This window comes from Terrapene carolina, unplaced genomic scaffold (genome assembly GCF_002925995.2).
Source record: "Terrapene carolina triunguis isolate 2854851 unplaced genomic scaffold, T_m_triunguis-2.0 Scaffold97, whole genome shotgun sequence".
NCBI lineage: Eukaryota > Metazoa > Chordata > Testudines > Emydidae > Terrapene > Terrapene triunguis.
In genome coordinates, this window is record NW_020664448.1 from 21,429,406 (window position 1) to 21,443,179 (window position 13,774).

Genomic DNA, 13,774 nt, shown 5'->3' on the forward strand with positions numbered 1-13,774 from the left:
TGTGCCCCATTTTTGGGACTGAAGAGGCTCCAAACTGCAATTAATGATCACCTTAGTGGCACAGCCGAGCTGAAGCCTGAAGAGCTACAGGTGGACATTTGCAGACACCTTGTGAGTGAGCTGTTGAACTGTATGAGATTATTGACTGGAGTGGCTTGTGGTGGTGTAGAGGTGTGGGGGGATGTGTGATGGATAATGTAAATAACTGTAAGAGTGGGATATATGACTGCGGGTGATGGTAAATGTAATTCTGCCACAGATTCCCATTTTTCCCACTTCTGCCCAGCCACCTGTTCTTTCTCATTTACCTGTGGTTCGTAAAAGCATGTGCTGGCAGTCAATGGGCACTTCTAGCCAGAGAGAGCTCATGTGTCCCTGACTTCCTCTAGGCCAAAGAGAATGCAGAGCTGCTGGAGAGCTTGTACAAAACCACCATCATGTACTTCTATAGCAGCTGGGAAAGGATCCGGGCAGTTGCAGCCAAGTTAGCTGGTGAGAGATCATGCCCAGCATCCCTTTTGCTATTCCCATTGAGGGAGACAGAAAAAATCCCACTGTGCAGCACTGAGCTTCCATCAATCTCTCTATGCCTCAGCTTCTCATACATCAATGGAGATGTTAATATCCCTACGTCTCCAGCGTGGTGGTAGGAGGAATTCATTAGTTGCTATAAAGTGCTTTGGGATTGTTGCAGGGAAAGCATGGTGCAGTCATTTAGTAGTAGAGTCTGGGACATTGTCATGTAGGGCATGTTTACACTTTGAGTTGGGGGTATAGGTCCCAGCTTGATGAGACATACCCACACTAGCCCTGTGTGCTAAAAATAGAGTAGCCGCAATGGCAGGAGGGGCTAACCACCCCAAGTGTGATCCCATCCAAACCCCAAAGTCTGTTCTCAAGGTGGCTAGCGCCTCCCACTGCTCATGCTGCCTTAGCTATATTCTATTTTTAGCATGCTAGTTCAGTCAGAGCTAGTGTCGGCATGTCCCATTGAGCTAGGGGTACCATTCCCAGCTCAAAGTGCAGACCTACCCACAGCGTTGTTCAGTGCTCCTCACTGCTACTTCATCATTGGGAGGCATGCAGCCCAACCTCCCCATAGTGCCTGCTGTTTCAGGTTCCTGGTCACACCACCTTGTCAAGGAAACATTAGATTCCTCCTCTTTGGCCCTGTGCCCTCTTCTCCCTAGCACACCCATGTGAGACAGGCAGGCATTGTGGCCTAAGTCATCTATCCGTCACCTTGTGAGATCCCTGCTTAGAACTCACTTATTCCTGGCCTCAGACCTTTGCTCAGACCACTAGACCAAGACACTATCCTAGTATGTCTCCAATAACTGGCAGCAGTGGCAAGAGGAACACGGACTGTTTAAAGCAAATGGGTTTTATGTAAACATTCTTTTTAAAAAATGTCTCTCTTATTCTCTTCAGTGTGGACTCTAAACTGCTCTAGCATCCTCTTGCCCACAGCTTACCCTTAGGCCCACAGTAGGAGAAGCCAAAGACCTGCCCAGGGGCTGCTAATATCACTGTGCACTCAACAAGGGAAGGTTTTATTATTATTGTTATTTATTTTACATTGTGCATTTAGGCATCATCCTGGAACACACAGACACCCAGCATATGAAGTGGCTGAACCTGGAACATCTGCTGATATGTAAATAATAAATACAGCTGAAGTCCTGTTCATTAGTGAGTTATAAAGGAATTTAGCTGACAAGCAGAAGTAACCAATACCACTGGTGCAAAGTGCATCAGCCACACATTAAAGGACAGATTCACTCTTGCCCAGGAGAAGTCAGGTTTAGTTTCCCCAGAAGGTGGAAGCTGCAGCAGGTATGATATGAGTCAGTCCATCTCCTGGTTGTCCTGGCAATGCCCCCTCCCCAGCCAGTGCTATCCACTCTTTGGGCTTCGTTGGCTCCCTGTGGACTCCCCAGGTGAGAAGTTGTAGCCACTTTCTGCTACCCCAAATTTCCCACCAGCAATTTTTCTTCCATTAAGTGCCCTGTGTCACACATAAACCAGCTTGGACGTGGCCTCTGTTTAATTCCAGGTTTATTTGAGCTCAGGCAGTGGCTCCTGAATAAAGATGGAAAATAACTTAAAAATGGAAGCTATTGAAACAACGGACTTTCTTCCATTTACAGCAAAGTAGATGAGTTTCTGGTAGAGTCAGGGTCTCCCCCCAGTTTGGAGCATGGAAAGGTCCCAATGGAAGAACCTAAAGCGTTCTTTGTATTGGAGAGCTTCTGTAGTGTGGTACTCAGAGGTAATAAGTCTCCAGCTATTTCAGGCACAGGTGACTATATGAAAAATGAGGCATATTCATCTCTCATGTATTTTCCATCCGAATATAAGGACTGAGCCCAGTTTCACATTTTTCCATGTGATTGTTCTGCTCAGGTACTTCAAGGTTCTGTGATCACTCTTAGCTGTGATTTGATAGTCTGTTCACTAGCGTGTTGTCCTCTGTAATTTCAGCTCTCCAGGTCCTACAGAAAGACCCAAGTCCCACTGTCCAGCTGGTGGCAACTCAGGTCCTAAGTGACATCTGTCTGGCAGAGTGCTTGGGGAATGAAGCGGAAAGGAGACAAAGAGAACAAGGTGCTCCCGCTACCCAAAATCGGAACAAGAGAGGGAGAGAGAGGCAACTATAATACTGGCCAATCTTAGCCGTAGTCATACTGCTCAGATGCTGTAAGTGAGAGAAGAATCAGGCCCTGTAAAGTAGCCTTGGTTGATTTTAATTACTCAAAGCATTTTTTATTAGACATCAGAACATCTGGTCATTCTGATGGACATGCAGTCTCTGGACAAGCTCAGTGATAAGCATGTACATTATACTGCTTGCTCAAGAGTCATTACTATAGTAACAGCCAACTACTGGCCCAGATCCTCAAATAAACCTGAGCTCTAGACTCTGGGTTGTTCTAAATTATATTGTCTTCTAACAGCCATTGCTGCACTGGGGATTGCTGGAGCACAATGCACTCTGTCTGTGCCATCTTCTGTTTCCAGCTCACACCCCACATACTCGGGTGGGAAGCTAGGAGTTGGTGACATACAGCCATCTACACTGGCTGTACTCTATATATGCTAGCTTTCTGTGTTAGGGATTTGCACATGCTGGGGGAATTCCTAGCTGCCCTCTTAGGGCAGCTTTATGGCCACTTTGCCCTGCTCCACTGCCACATAGGGCAGCATGGCCCACTATCTGCAAAAAGGTGACTTTACATCTAACCCCTCCCCTATTTATGCACCTACATGTGATTGTTAGGAGTCTGAGCCCTGGTCTACACTACGAGTTTAGGTCGAATTTAGCAGCGTTAGATTGATTTAACCCTGTACCCGTCCAAACGACAAAGCCATTTTTGTCGACTTAAAGGGGTCTTAAAATCGATTTCTGTACTCCTCCCCGACGAGGGGATTAGCACTGAAATCGACATCGCTGGGTCTAATTTGGGGGTAGTGTGGACGCAATTCGACGGTATTGGTCTCCAGGAGCTATCCCAGAGTGCTCCATTGTGACCGCTCTGGACAGCCCTCTCAACTCAGATGCACTGGCCAGGTAGACAGGAAAAGCCCCGCGAACTTTTGAATTTCATTTCCTGTTTGGCCAGCGTGGCAAGCTGATCAGCACGGGTGACAATGCAGAGCTCATCAGCAGAGGTGACCATGGAGTCCCAGAATTGCAAAAGAGCTCCAGCATGGACCGAATGGGAGCTACTGGATCTGATCGCTGTATGGAGAGACAAATCCATGCTATCAGAATTCCGTTCCAAAAGACGAAATGCCAAAATATTTGAAAAAATCTCCAAGGGCATGAAGGACAGAGGCTATAACAGGGACCCGCAGCAGTGCCGCATGAAACTTAAGGAGTTCAGGCAAGCCTACCAAAAAACAAAAGAGGCAAACGGCCGCTCCAGGTCAGACCCCCAGACATGCCGCTTCTATCATGAGATGCATGCAATTCTAGGGGGTGCCCCTACAACTACTCCACCCCTGTACGTGGACTCCTGCAAGGGAGTCTCATGCAACAGGAATGCGGATTTTGGGGGCGAGGAAGATGATAGCACACAGCAGGCAAGTGGAGAAACTGTTCTCCCCGACAGCCAGGAACTGTTTATCACCCTGGAGACATTACCCTCCCAACCTGGGCTCCCGGACCTTGAAGGCGAAGGTACCTCTGGTGAGTGTACCTTTGTAAATATAATACATGGTTTAAAAGCAAGCGTGTTCAATGATTAATTTGCCCTGAAGACTTGGAATGTATTCGCGGCCAGTAAAGCTACTGGAATGCAGTCAAGCAACATCCGTTCTTTATCTCTCTGTGATATCCTCAGGATAGTGATATCATTCATGGTCACCTGGTTGAAATAGGGGAATTTTATTAAGGGGACATTCAGAGGTGGCCGTTCCTGCTGGGCTGTGTGCCTGTGGCTGAAAAGAAATCATCCCTGCTGTTAGCCACACGATGGGGGGAGGGGGTGAAGCAATCATCCCAGAGATTTGGGTGTGAGGAGGGGGTTAGTTGGGTTTGTGTTGCACGTTAACCCGAAAACCGCAACCCCTTCTTTTAAATGGCCAACCCATTTTAAATGGTCAACCCAACTCTCCCTTTTTTTCCTCTTGCAGCTGCAAATGTTTCAATGCTCCCCCTATCATCTCTGTCCCAGAGGCTAGTGCAGATAAGAAGGCGAAAAAAATGCACTTATGATGAAATGTTCTCTGAACTCATGCAGTCCTCCCGCACTGAAAGAGCCCAGCAGAATGCATGGAGGCAGACAATGTCAGAGTCCAAGAAAGCACAAAATGAACGCGAGGACAGGAGGGATGTGCAAGAGGATAGATGGCTGGAGCAAGAGGAGCGGTGGCGGCAGCGTAATGAGAGGAGACAGGATGCAATGCTGAGGCTACTGGAGGATCAAACTGATATGCTCCAGCGTATGGTTGAGGTGCAGGAAAGGCAGCAGGAGCACAGACCGCCGCTGCAGCCCCTGTGTAACCAACTGCCCTCCTCCCCAAGTTCCATAGCCTCCTCACTTAGACGACCAAGAACGTGGGGGGGAGGGCTCCGGGCACCCAACCACTCCACCCCAGAGGACTGCCCAAGCAACAGAAAGCTGGCATTCAATAGGTTTTGAAGTGCAGTGTGGCCTTGTCCTTCCCTCCTCCCCTCCTCCGGTGCTTCCCTCCTCCACCACCCCTCCCAGGCTTCCTTAGCAGTTATCCCCCTATTTGTGTGATGAATTAATAAAGAATGCATGAATTTGAAACAACAATGACTTTATTGCCTCTGCAAGCGGTGATCAAAAGGGGGAGGGGAAGGCGATTGGCTTACAGGGAAGTAGAGTGAACCAAGGGCGGTTGGAAGAGCACAGAAGGGCGCACTGTGCATCAGAGAAGCTTTGAAAACCAGTTTCATGACTGGCCAGGCTACGATGTGAAAGTTCTGTTTGTTTCTCGTTGATGAAAACCCGCCCCCTTGGTTCAGCCAATCCAAGTTGAAAGAACATCAGATAGCAACAGAAGAAAAACATCAGTCCTTTTATCTTTCTACTTCACCTATTAATTTTCCCCTAAAAGGCCAGCTGTACTTTGATATGCATAATGCTAAACATACCTAGATTGCATTATTTCATATTTATTACTTAAAAAGGGAAAACAACTAATAATACAATTAAATCATATGTTTTTGTTTTATTTTTAAAAGATGAATCACAATTCTTATGCTGGTATGGAAGAAGACCTCAGACCAGTGCCTCTCTGGGCTCTCTAACCACTCTTCCGGGATACACATAAAGCTAGATCTAATCCCTATAGTTAGTGATCTGGGGTCTGGTTCTTAATCATAGCCTCTTCTTTGTCTTTATGAGAAGTCAGTGTTGCTGATGAATTCTGGGTTGTAAGTGGAATGGACTGTGTTCTGGTGAGTTAGCCTCCTCCCCCCCCCCCCAGCATATTTCTGGGTCAGAAGACTATCTGTGAACTACGTCTGTTTACTTACAGACTTAGGATAGGTGCCTGTAATAGTGGGTGAGGGAAGGTATCTCTGCTTTTCTAAGCCAAGTCCCTGTTTGTGTACTGCAAGACTTTATCAGAGAGGAAAAGACAGTTACTCACCTTTGTAACTGTTGTTCTTCGAGATGTGTTGCTCATGTCCATTCCAATTAGGTGTGCGCGCGCCGTGTTCACAATCATCGGAAGATTTTTACCCTAGCAACTCTCGGTGGGTCGGCTGAGGCGCCCCCTGGAGTGGTGCCCTTATGGCGCCGGATATATGCCCCTGCCGACCCAGCGCCCCCTCAGTTCCTTCTTGCCGGCTACTCCGACAGTGGGGAAGGAGGGCAGGTTTGGAATGGATATTAGCAACACATCTCGAAGAACAACAGTTACAAAGGTGAGTAACCGTCTTTTCTTCTTCGAGTGCTTGCTCATATCGATTCCAATTAGGTGACTCACTAGCCAAGGTGGGGTCGGAGTTAGATGTCGCGGAGTGAAGGACCGCTGAACCGAATGCCGCATCATCCCTGGACTGCTGCACTATGGCATAGTGGGAGGCGAAAGTGTGCACGGATGACCAAGTCGCTGCCCTGCAGATCTCCTGTATGGGCACATGAGCCAGAAAGGCGGAGGACGAAGCTTGAGCCCAAGTGGAATGGGCAGTGAGTCGTGTAGCTGGGACACTAGCCAAGTCATAACATGCATGGATGCATGAGGTAATCCAAGACGAGATTCGCTGCGAAGAGACCGGGAGGCCTTTCATCTGGTCTGCCACTGCTACGAACAGTTGGGACGTCTTTCTGAACGGCTTCGTTCGTTTGATGTAAAAGGCAAGAGCCCTGCGGACGTCTAGGGAATGTAGCTGTTGTTCCCGTCGCAAAGTGTGCGGCTTCAGGAAGAAGACCGGTAGGAAGATGTCTTGGTTGACATGAAAGGCAGACACCACCTTAGGGAGGAAGGCGGGGTGTGGTCGCAGCTGTACCTTGTCCTTATGGAACACCGTATATGGTGGGTCCGATGTGAGGGCCTGAAGTTCCGAGACTCGTCTCGCCGATGTGATAGCGATGAGGAAAGCTGTTTTCCAGGACACGTACAGAAGCGAGCAGGTGGCCATCGGTTCGAAGGGGGCACCTATGAGTCTAGACAGGACTAGGTTGAGGTCCCACTTAGGGGCTGGATGACGAATTTGCGGGTACAGGCGTTCCAAACCCTTGAGGAACCTGCTGACCATGGGATTGGAGAAGACTGAGCGCCCGTTCTCGCCCTGGTGGAAGGCTGAAATCGCTGCTAGGTGTACTCTGATAGATGAGACAGCTAGGCCTTGCTGTTTCAGGGACCACAGATAGTCTAGGATGGTAGGTACTGGCACCTCCAGAGGGATAGTATTACTCAGAGCACACCAGCAGGAGAAGCGCTTCCATTTGGCCAGGTATGTGGACCTAGTGGAGGGCTTTCTGCTCCCCAAGATCACTTGCTGCACGGAACTGGAGCAACGCCGCTCAGATTGAGTCAGCCATGCAGCATCCACATTGTGAGGTGGAGGGACTGCAGGTCCGGATGACATAACCTGCTGTGTTCCTGAGTGATCAGGTCCGGCCACAATGGTAGAGGAATTGGTTCGGTCACCAACAGATCGAGGAGTGTGGTGTACCAGTGTTGTCTGGGCCATGCTGGAGCGATCAAGATTAAGCGGGCCTTGTCTCTGAGTAACTTCAGAAGGACCTTGTGGACCAATGGAAACGGAGGGAAGGCATAGAGCAGGTGGTCTTCCCACGGTATCAGGAAAGCGTCCAACAGGGAGCCCAGGGAGCGACCCTGGAGAGAACATAACACCAGGCACTTCCGATTCTCGCGAGAGGCGAAAAGGTCTATGTGGGGAAATCCCCACCTCCGGAAAACAGAATGGATAACGTCCGGACGTATCGACCACTCGTGAGCAAGGAAGGACCTGCTGAGGCGATCTGCCAAGGTATTCTGGACTCCTGGGAGAAACGACGCCACCAGGTTGATTGAGTGGGCTATGCAAAATTCCCAGAGATGTATGGCTTCCTGACAGAGGAGGGTCTACCGCGCTCCGCCTTGCTTGTTGATGTAAAACATGGCCATTGTGTTGTCTGTGAAGATCATGACACAACGGCCCTGCAGAAGTTCGCGGAATACCTGACCTGCCAGTCGAACTGCTCTCAGCTCTCTGACGTTGATGTGCAGGGTTATTCCTTGCGCGGACCAAAGACCTTGAGTGCGAAGGTCTGCTAGGTGAGCGCCCCAGCCGAGAGATGACGCATCCGTGGTGAGGACTAGAGAGGGCTGTGGGGCATGGAATGGCATCCCCCTGCAAACAAGGCTGGGGTTTAGCCACCAACCCAGAGAGGATAAGACCTTTGTCGGTATCGTGAGTACCGTGTCCAAACTGTCCCGGCCTGGACGGTACACAGACGAGAGCCAGGTCTGAAGCGGGCGGAGGCGTAGTCTGGCATGTCTGGTCACGAAGGTGCACGAGGCCATGTGGCCCAGAAGACCGAGGCATGTCCACACTGTCGAGGTCGGGAAGCTTTGGAGGCCGTGGATAATGGTCATCATGGACTGGAAGCGGGCCTGCGGTAGGCACGCCCTGGCGAGATTCGAGTCCAGGACTGCCTCAATGAAGTCTATTCTTTGGGTTGGCTCCAAAGTGGACTTTTCGGCATTGAGCAGCAGGCCCAGTTGCCTGAAGCAGGTCATGACGAACCGAACATGAGACCGCACCTGTAGCTCGGACCGACCCCGAATGAGCCAGTCGTCGAGGTACGGAAACACTTGGATTTGATGTTTGTGGAGCCAGGCCGCTACGACAGCCATGCATTTTGTGAAGACCCTTGGCGCTGTGGACAGGCCGAAGAGGAGGACCGTAAATTGGAAGTGCTGCTGTCCGACCACAAAGCGAAGGAACCGCCTGTGAGGTGGGTAAATCGATATGTGGAAGTACGCGTCCTTCATGTCGAGGGCGGCGTACCAGTCTCCAGGATCCAGGGAAGGAATAATGGTTCCCAGGGTAACCATGCGGAACTTCAACTTTACCATGAATTTGTTGAGTCCGCGCAGGTCTAGGATGGGCCGGAGTCCCCCCTTTGCCTTGGGAATTAGGAAGTAGTGGGAGTAAAAACCCCTGCCCCTCAAGTCCCTTGGTACTGCTTCCACCGCTCCGATAGACAGGAGCGCTTGTACCTCCTGTAAGAGGAGTTGCTCGTGAGAAGGGTCCCTGAAGAGGGACGGGGAGGGTGGGTGGGAAGGGGGTGTGTGTGAAATAAACTGGAGATGATATCCAGTTTCCACCGTGCGTAGGACCCAGCGGTCCGATGTTATGTGGGACCACGCAGGGAGGAAAGAGGAGAGGCAGTTGGAGAAAGGTAGGGAAGGATCCTGGGAGGAGACTGGTGCTCCGTCCTCGAGCGCAGCTTCAAAAGTTTTGTCTGGGCCCCGCTGATGGTCTAGTGGGCCCTTGATTCTGGCCTGCTTGCGGACCAGATTGTCGCCGCCTATTGCCACGACCACGCCTTCTTGAGAAGTCCTGTCGTGGTCGAGGGTTAGGGTAAGTGCGCTGCGGCTGGGGTCGGAAGGGCCTGCATTGTGTCACCGGGGTATGCATGCCCAAAGAGCGCATGGTGGCCCAGCTATCCTTCAGACTTTGCCGTTTGGGATCAGTTTTATCTGAAAAGAGCCCTTGACCCTCAAAAGGTAGGTCTTGATAGTCTGCTGCAGTTCTGGTGGAAGGCCAGACACTTGCAGCCAGGAGATGCGTCGCATAGCTACTCCCGAGGCTAGAGTTCTAGCTGCCAAGTCAGCTGCGTCTAAGGACGCCTGCAGGGATGTCCTTGCCACCTTCTTGCCCTCTTCGAGCAAGGCCCCAAACTCATCCCTGGACTCCTGGGGAACCAACTCCTTGAATTTCCCCATTGAGTTCCAGGTGTTATAGTTATAATGACTCAGGAGAGCCTGCTGGTTAGCTACCCTGAGCTGTAGGCCACCAGTTGAGTAGACTTTATGCCCGAACAGATATAGGTGCCTAGCGTCCTTGGACTTAGGAGCGGGGACTTGTTGGCCATGCCTCTCCCTCTCGTTTACAGCCTGTACAACGAGGGAGCAAGGTTGGGGGTGCACATACAAGTACTCATAATCTTTAGAGGGCACCATGTATTTCCTTTCCACCCCTCTGGATGTTGGAGGGATGGACGCTGGGGACTGCCAGATAGTGTTGGCATTAGACTGAATGGTCTTGATGAAGGGCAAAGCTACCCGCATGGGGGCATCAGCCGACAAGATGTTCACAACCGGGTCCGCAACTTCCGCTACCTCCTCCACCTGCAGATTCATATTCTGTGCCACCCTACGAAGTAGGTCCTGGTGAGCACGAAGATCTATAGGTGGAGGGCTGGAGGAGGATGAGGATGAGGAGGACAATCCCTGGACTAGTGGGTCCTGGGGAAGGTCAGGTTGAGGAGGGTCCGGTTGCCCTAGGTCTACATCCGTAGGGGCATCAGCCTGTTGAGGCGGTAGGGCGGTCATCTCAGAGGGTATTGTGGGAGGACGGCTAACAGTTGCCTCAGGCACCCGAGGCTCCAAATTAGCTGAGCGAGAAGCTCCTGAGGGGCCACCTTGGGGTTGGTGGTATGCCCAGGGAGTCCAGAAGGACCATTTTGGGGGACCCTGGTCGGGATCCTGGCCTTCATCCGGTCCCTGGCTAGTGCCATCCGTGTCCTGGCCATGGACCTCATAGGCACTCGCCGCTTGGGATGACGCTGAATTCTGACGAGAAGGCCAAGGCGGTGCCGAACGCACTTGTTGCTTTGAAGCATCGTGGTCGTCTGTTCCGCGCCTGGGAACTGGGGACCGGTGCCGGTGTCCCGAGCGGTACCGCGATCGGGAGCGGGACCGACGGTCATAACGGTGCCTGGAGGTCGATCTAGAGCTAGACGAGGACCGACAGTGCAGGCAGTGCCGTGATTGGCTGCGCGACGAGCGGTGCCGTTATCGGTGCCAGAAGGTAGATCGGTACCGATCATACCGGGAAGGAGACCTTCGGGAGGTGGAATGGTGCCGTGAGTACGACCGGCGCCGAGATGGAGATCGGTGCCGGGACTGCGAGTGGCGCCTCGACCGGGACCATCTGCGGGACTGAGACCGGGACCGGGACCGGGATCGAGAGCGGTGCCGAGTTGTTTCACCCTGCGATGGAGGTCGCATGAAGACGGACTTCCCTATGGATGGGACAGTCCGCACCGGCGGTGCTGGAGGGTGAGACGGTCCAGGCTCAGTCAGAGCTATCAGGTCGCGAGCAGTGGAGAAGGTCTCTGGAGTGGACAGTAGGCCCAGCTCAACCACGGTGTGCACCGGGGAGCTTATCTGCACCGGACTCAATGGCGCTTGGGGCGCCGGAATCGACGGTGCCAGAGTTGGCGCCTTCATATGGTCCGGCACGGCATGCTGCTCCACTGAGGCCGCAGGCGGTGCTTGCAACTGCGAAGGAGCAGCAGGTGGTTTGTGCTGCTTCTTGGGCCGTGGGGACAGCGAGCGGTGCCGCGTCTGTACCGGTGCCAGAGACGTCCGGTGCCGAGGGACCTTGCTGGTGCTGGGTCGCTCCGGTGCCGGAGGCGCGCTTCGGACCGACGGTTCCTGGTCTGCGCGCGGTGCCGAGGGCACTGGACTAAGTGCCGCCTCCATCAGGAGCTGTTTTAGATGGAAGTCCTGCTCCTTTTTTGTCCGAGGCTTGAAAGCCTTGCAAATGTGGCACTTATCAGGCTGATGAGATTCCCCCAGGCACTTCAAACAGGAGTCGTGGGGATCTCCAATAGGCATCGGCTTGAGACAGGCCGAGCAAGGTTTGAAACCCGGAGACTTGGGCATGAGCCCTGGTACCGGGCGGAGGAATGGGGATAAACCCCGTTTCCTCAACTTATATACACTATATCTACAAAACTCAATAAGAATTACTCTAAACTTACAAAACTGGTAGACTACACTAAAAAACTATCTATAATACAACGAGTAAGCTAGGGATGTGGAGGTCACCTATGCCGCTCTCCACAGTTCCAACGACCGTCACGGGCGGTAAGAAGGAACTGAGGGGGCGCTGGGTCGGCAGGGGCATATATCCGGCGCCATAAGGGCGCCACTCCAGGGGGCGTCTCAGCCGACCCACCGAGAGTTGCTAGGGTAAAAATCTTCCGACGATCGTGCATGCGGCGCGCACACACCTAATTGGAATCGATATGAGCAAGCACTCGAAGAAGAACTATTGGATTCCCTAACTTCCCCCACTGCACTACAAGGGAATGACTGTCCTGCTGTGCTCACTGGTCTTGAGACTTCTCTGTATCAGGGACCAGCTCATTTTGTTAATAATTCACATTGGACTAGAGCTGGGTGAAGGCTGGAGGGTCAGTTCACTGTGGCGCTCACCAATTGAATTCCACAGTTTAGAGAATCATAGAAATGTAGGGCTGGAAGGGACCTAAAAAGATCATCTAGTCCAGCACTATACCTAGACTGTCCCTGACAGCTGTTTGTCTAATGGGTTCTTAAAAACCTCCAATGATAGGGATTCCACAACCTCCCTTTGAAGCCTATTCCAGAGCTTAACTATCTTTATAGTTAGTTAGAAAGTTTTTCCTAATATCTAACCTAAATCTCCCTTGCTGCAGATCAAGCTGATTCCTACTTCTACTTTCAGTGCACGCGGAGAACAGTTGATCAGGGTCCTCTTTATAACAGATCTTAACATATTTGAACATGGTCTGAACATATTTGAGCGTTTGGCTAAGATTAAGAAGCACCTGGAGGAGGGAAAGTAGGTTACAGGGGTATGTGTGTAGCTTTCTTGGGGTGCCCAGGGCTCTTGTTACCCATCCAACGAGAGGAAGATTTTCTCATGCTTTCTCTCTCTAACACCACCAGTCTGTTAGCCCTGAGGAGATTGGTAGGATGGCTCTACCAGCCTTTACTTTGCCTTGCACAGTAACAATAGGTGCACCACAGCCCCCAAGTCCCTCTGAAAGTCTTCCCCTGTAGCATCAGGTTCCTGTCACAGGACACTCACAGAAATTACCAGGTTAGCTGTCCCCAAGGGAACAGAATACAAACAGCTTGATTGGTACAACTCAGGATCAGATCTTTTATAACATCACAGCACTGAGATATATGTATAGTGGAATAATCCTATATTTATTTTATCAAAGATTTAAGAGATACTGAGTCAGAATAATGGAAACAGAACTGGTTACCTATAAAATGAAAATCATAACATGCTTCTTAGAGTCTAAATGTAACATTAACAGGTTAAAATCAATGATTACAGCAGTTTCTCACCTAAAGCAATCTCCCAGCATCATTAACCAACATGCCTGGGATCCAACTTTCATGAGGAAGGAAAAAGACTTTTTGCATCATGCAGGGGAGGATAAACAAGGTGATTTTTGCCTCCATTGATTTTGTCCTCAGAGTCAGGATGACCCCCGTGGATCCTTTCCTGGAGTACTGGCTCCAAGCTATCTTCACTTACTCCTGTTGTCTGTTTTGCATGTGGAGTCTTTCATTGTGTGGGCTTACAAAGCTTCTTTTACATGTGAATCTAAGTAGATAGGTGAATCCACATCCCTTTGTGTGGCAATACCTGTTAGAGACTGTGGCCCAGGCAGGGTTGTCAAAGACATATTTTCAGTACATATACGTACTGCCTTAAATTTCATCTGTACATACATCTTACAACAATTAGGAGGATCAGTATGACGTAAGC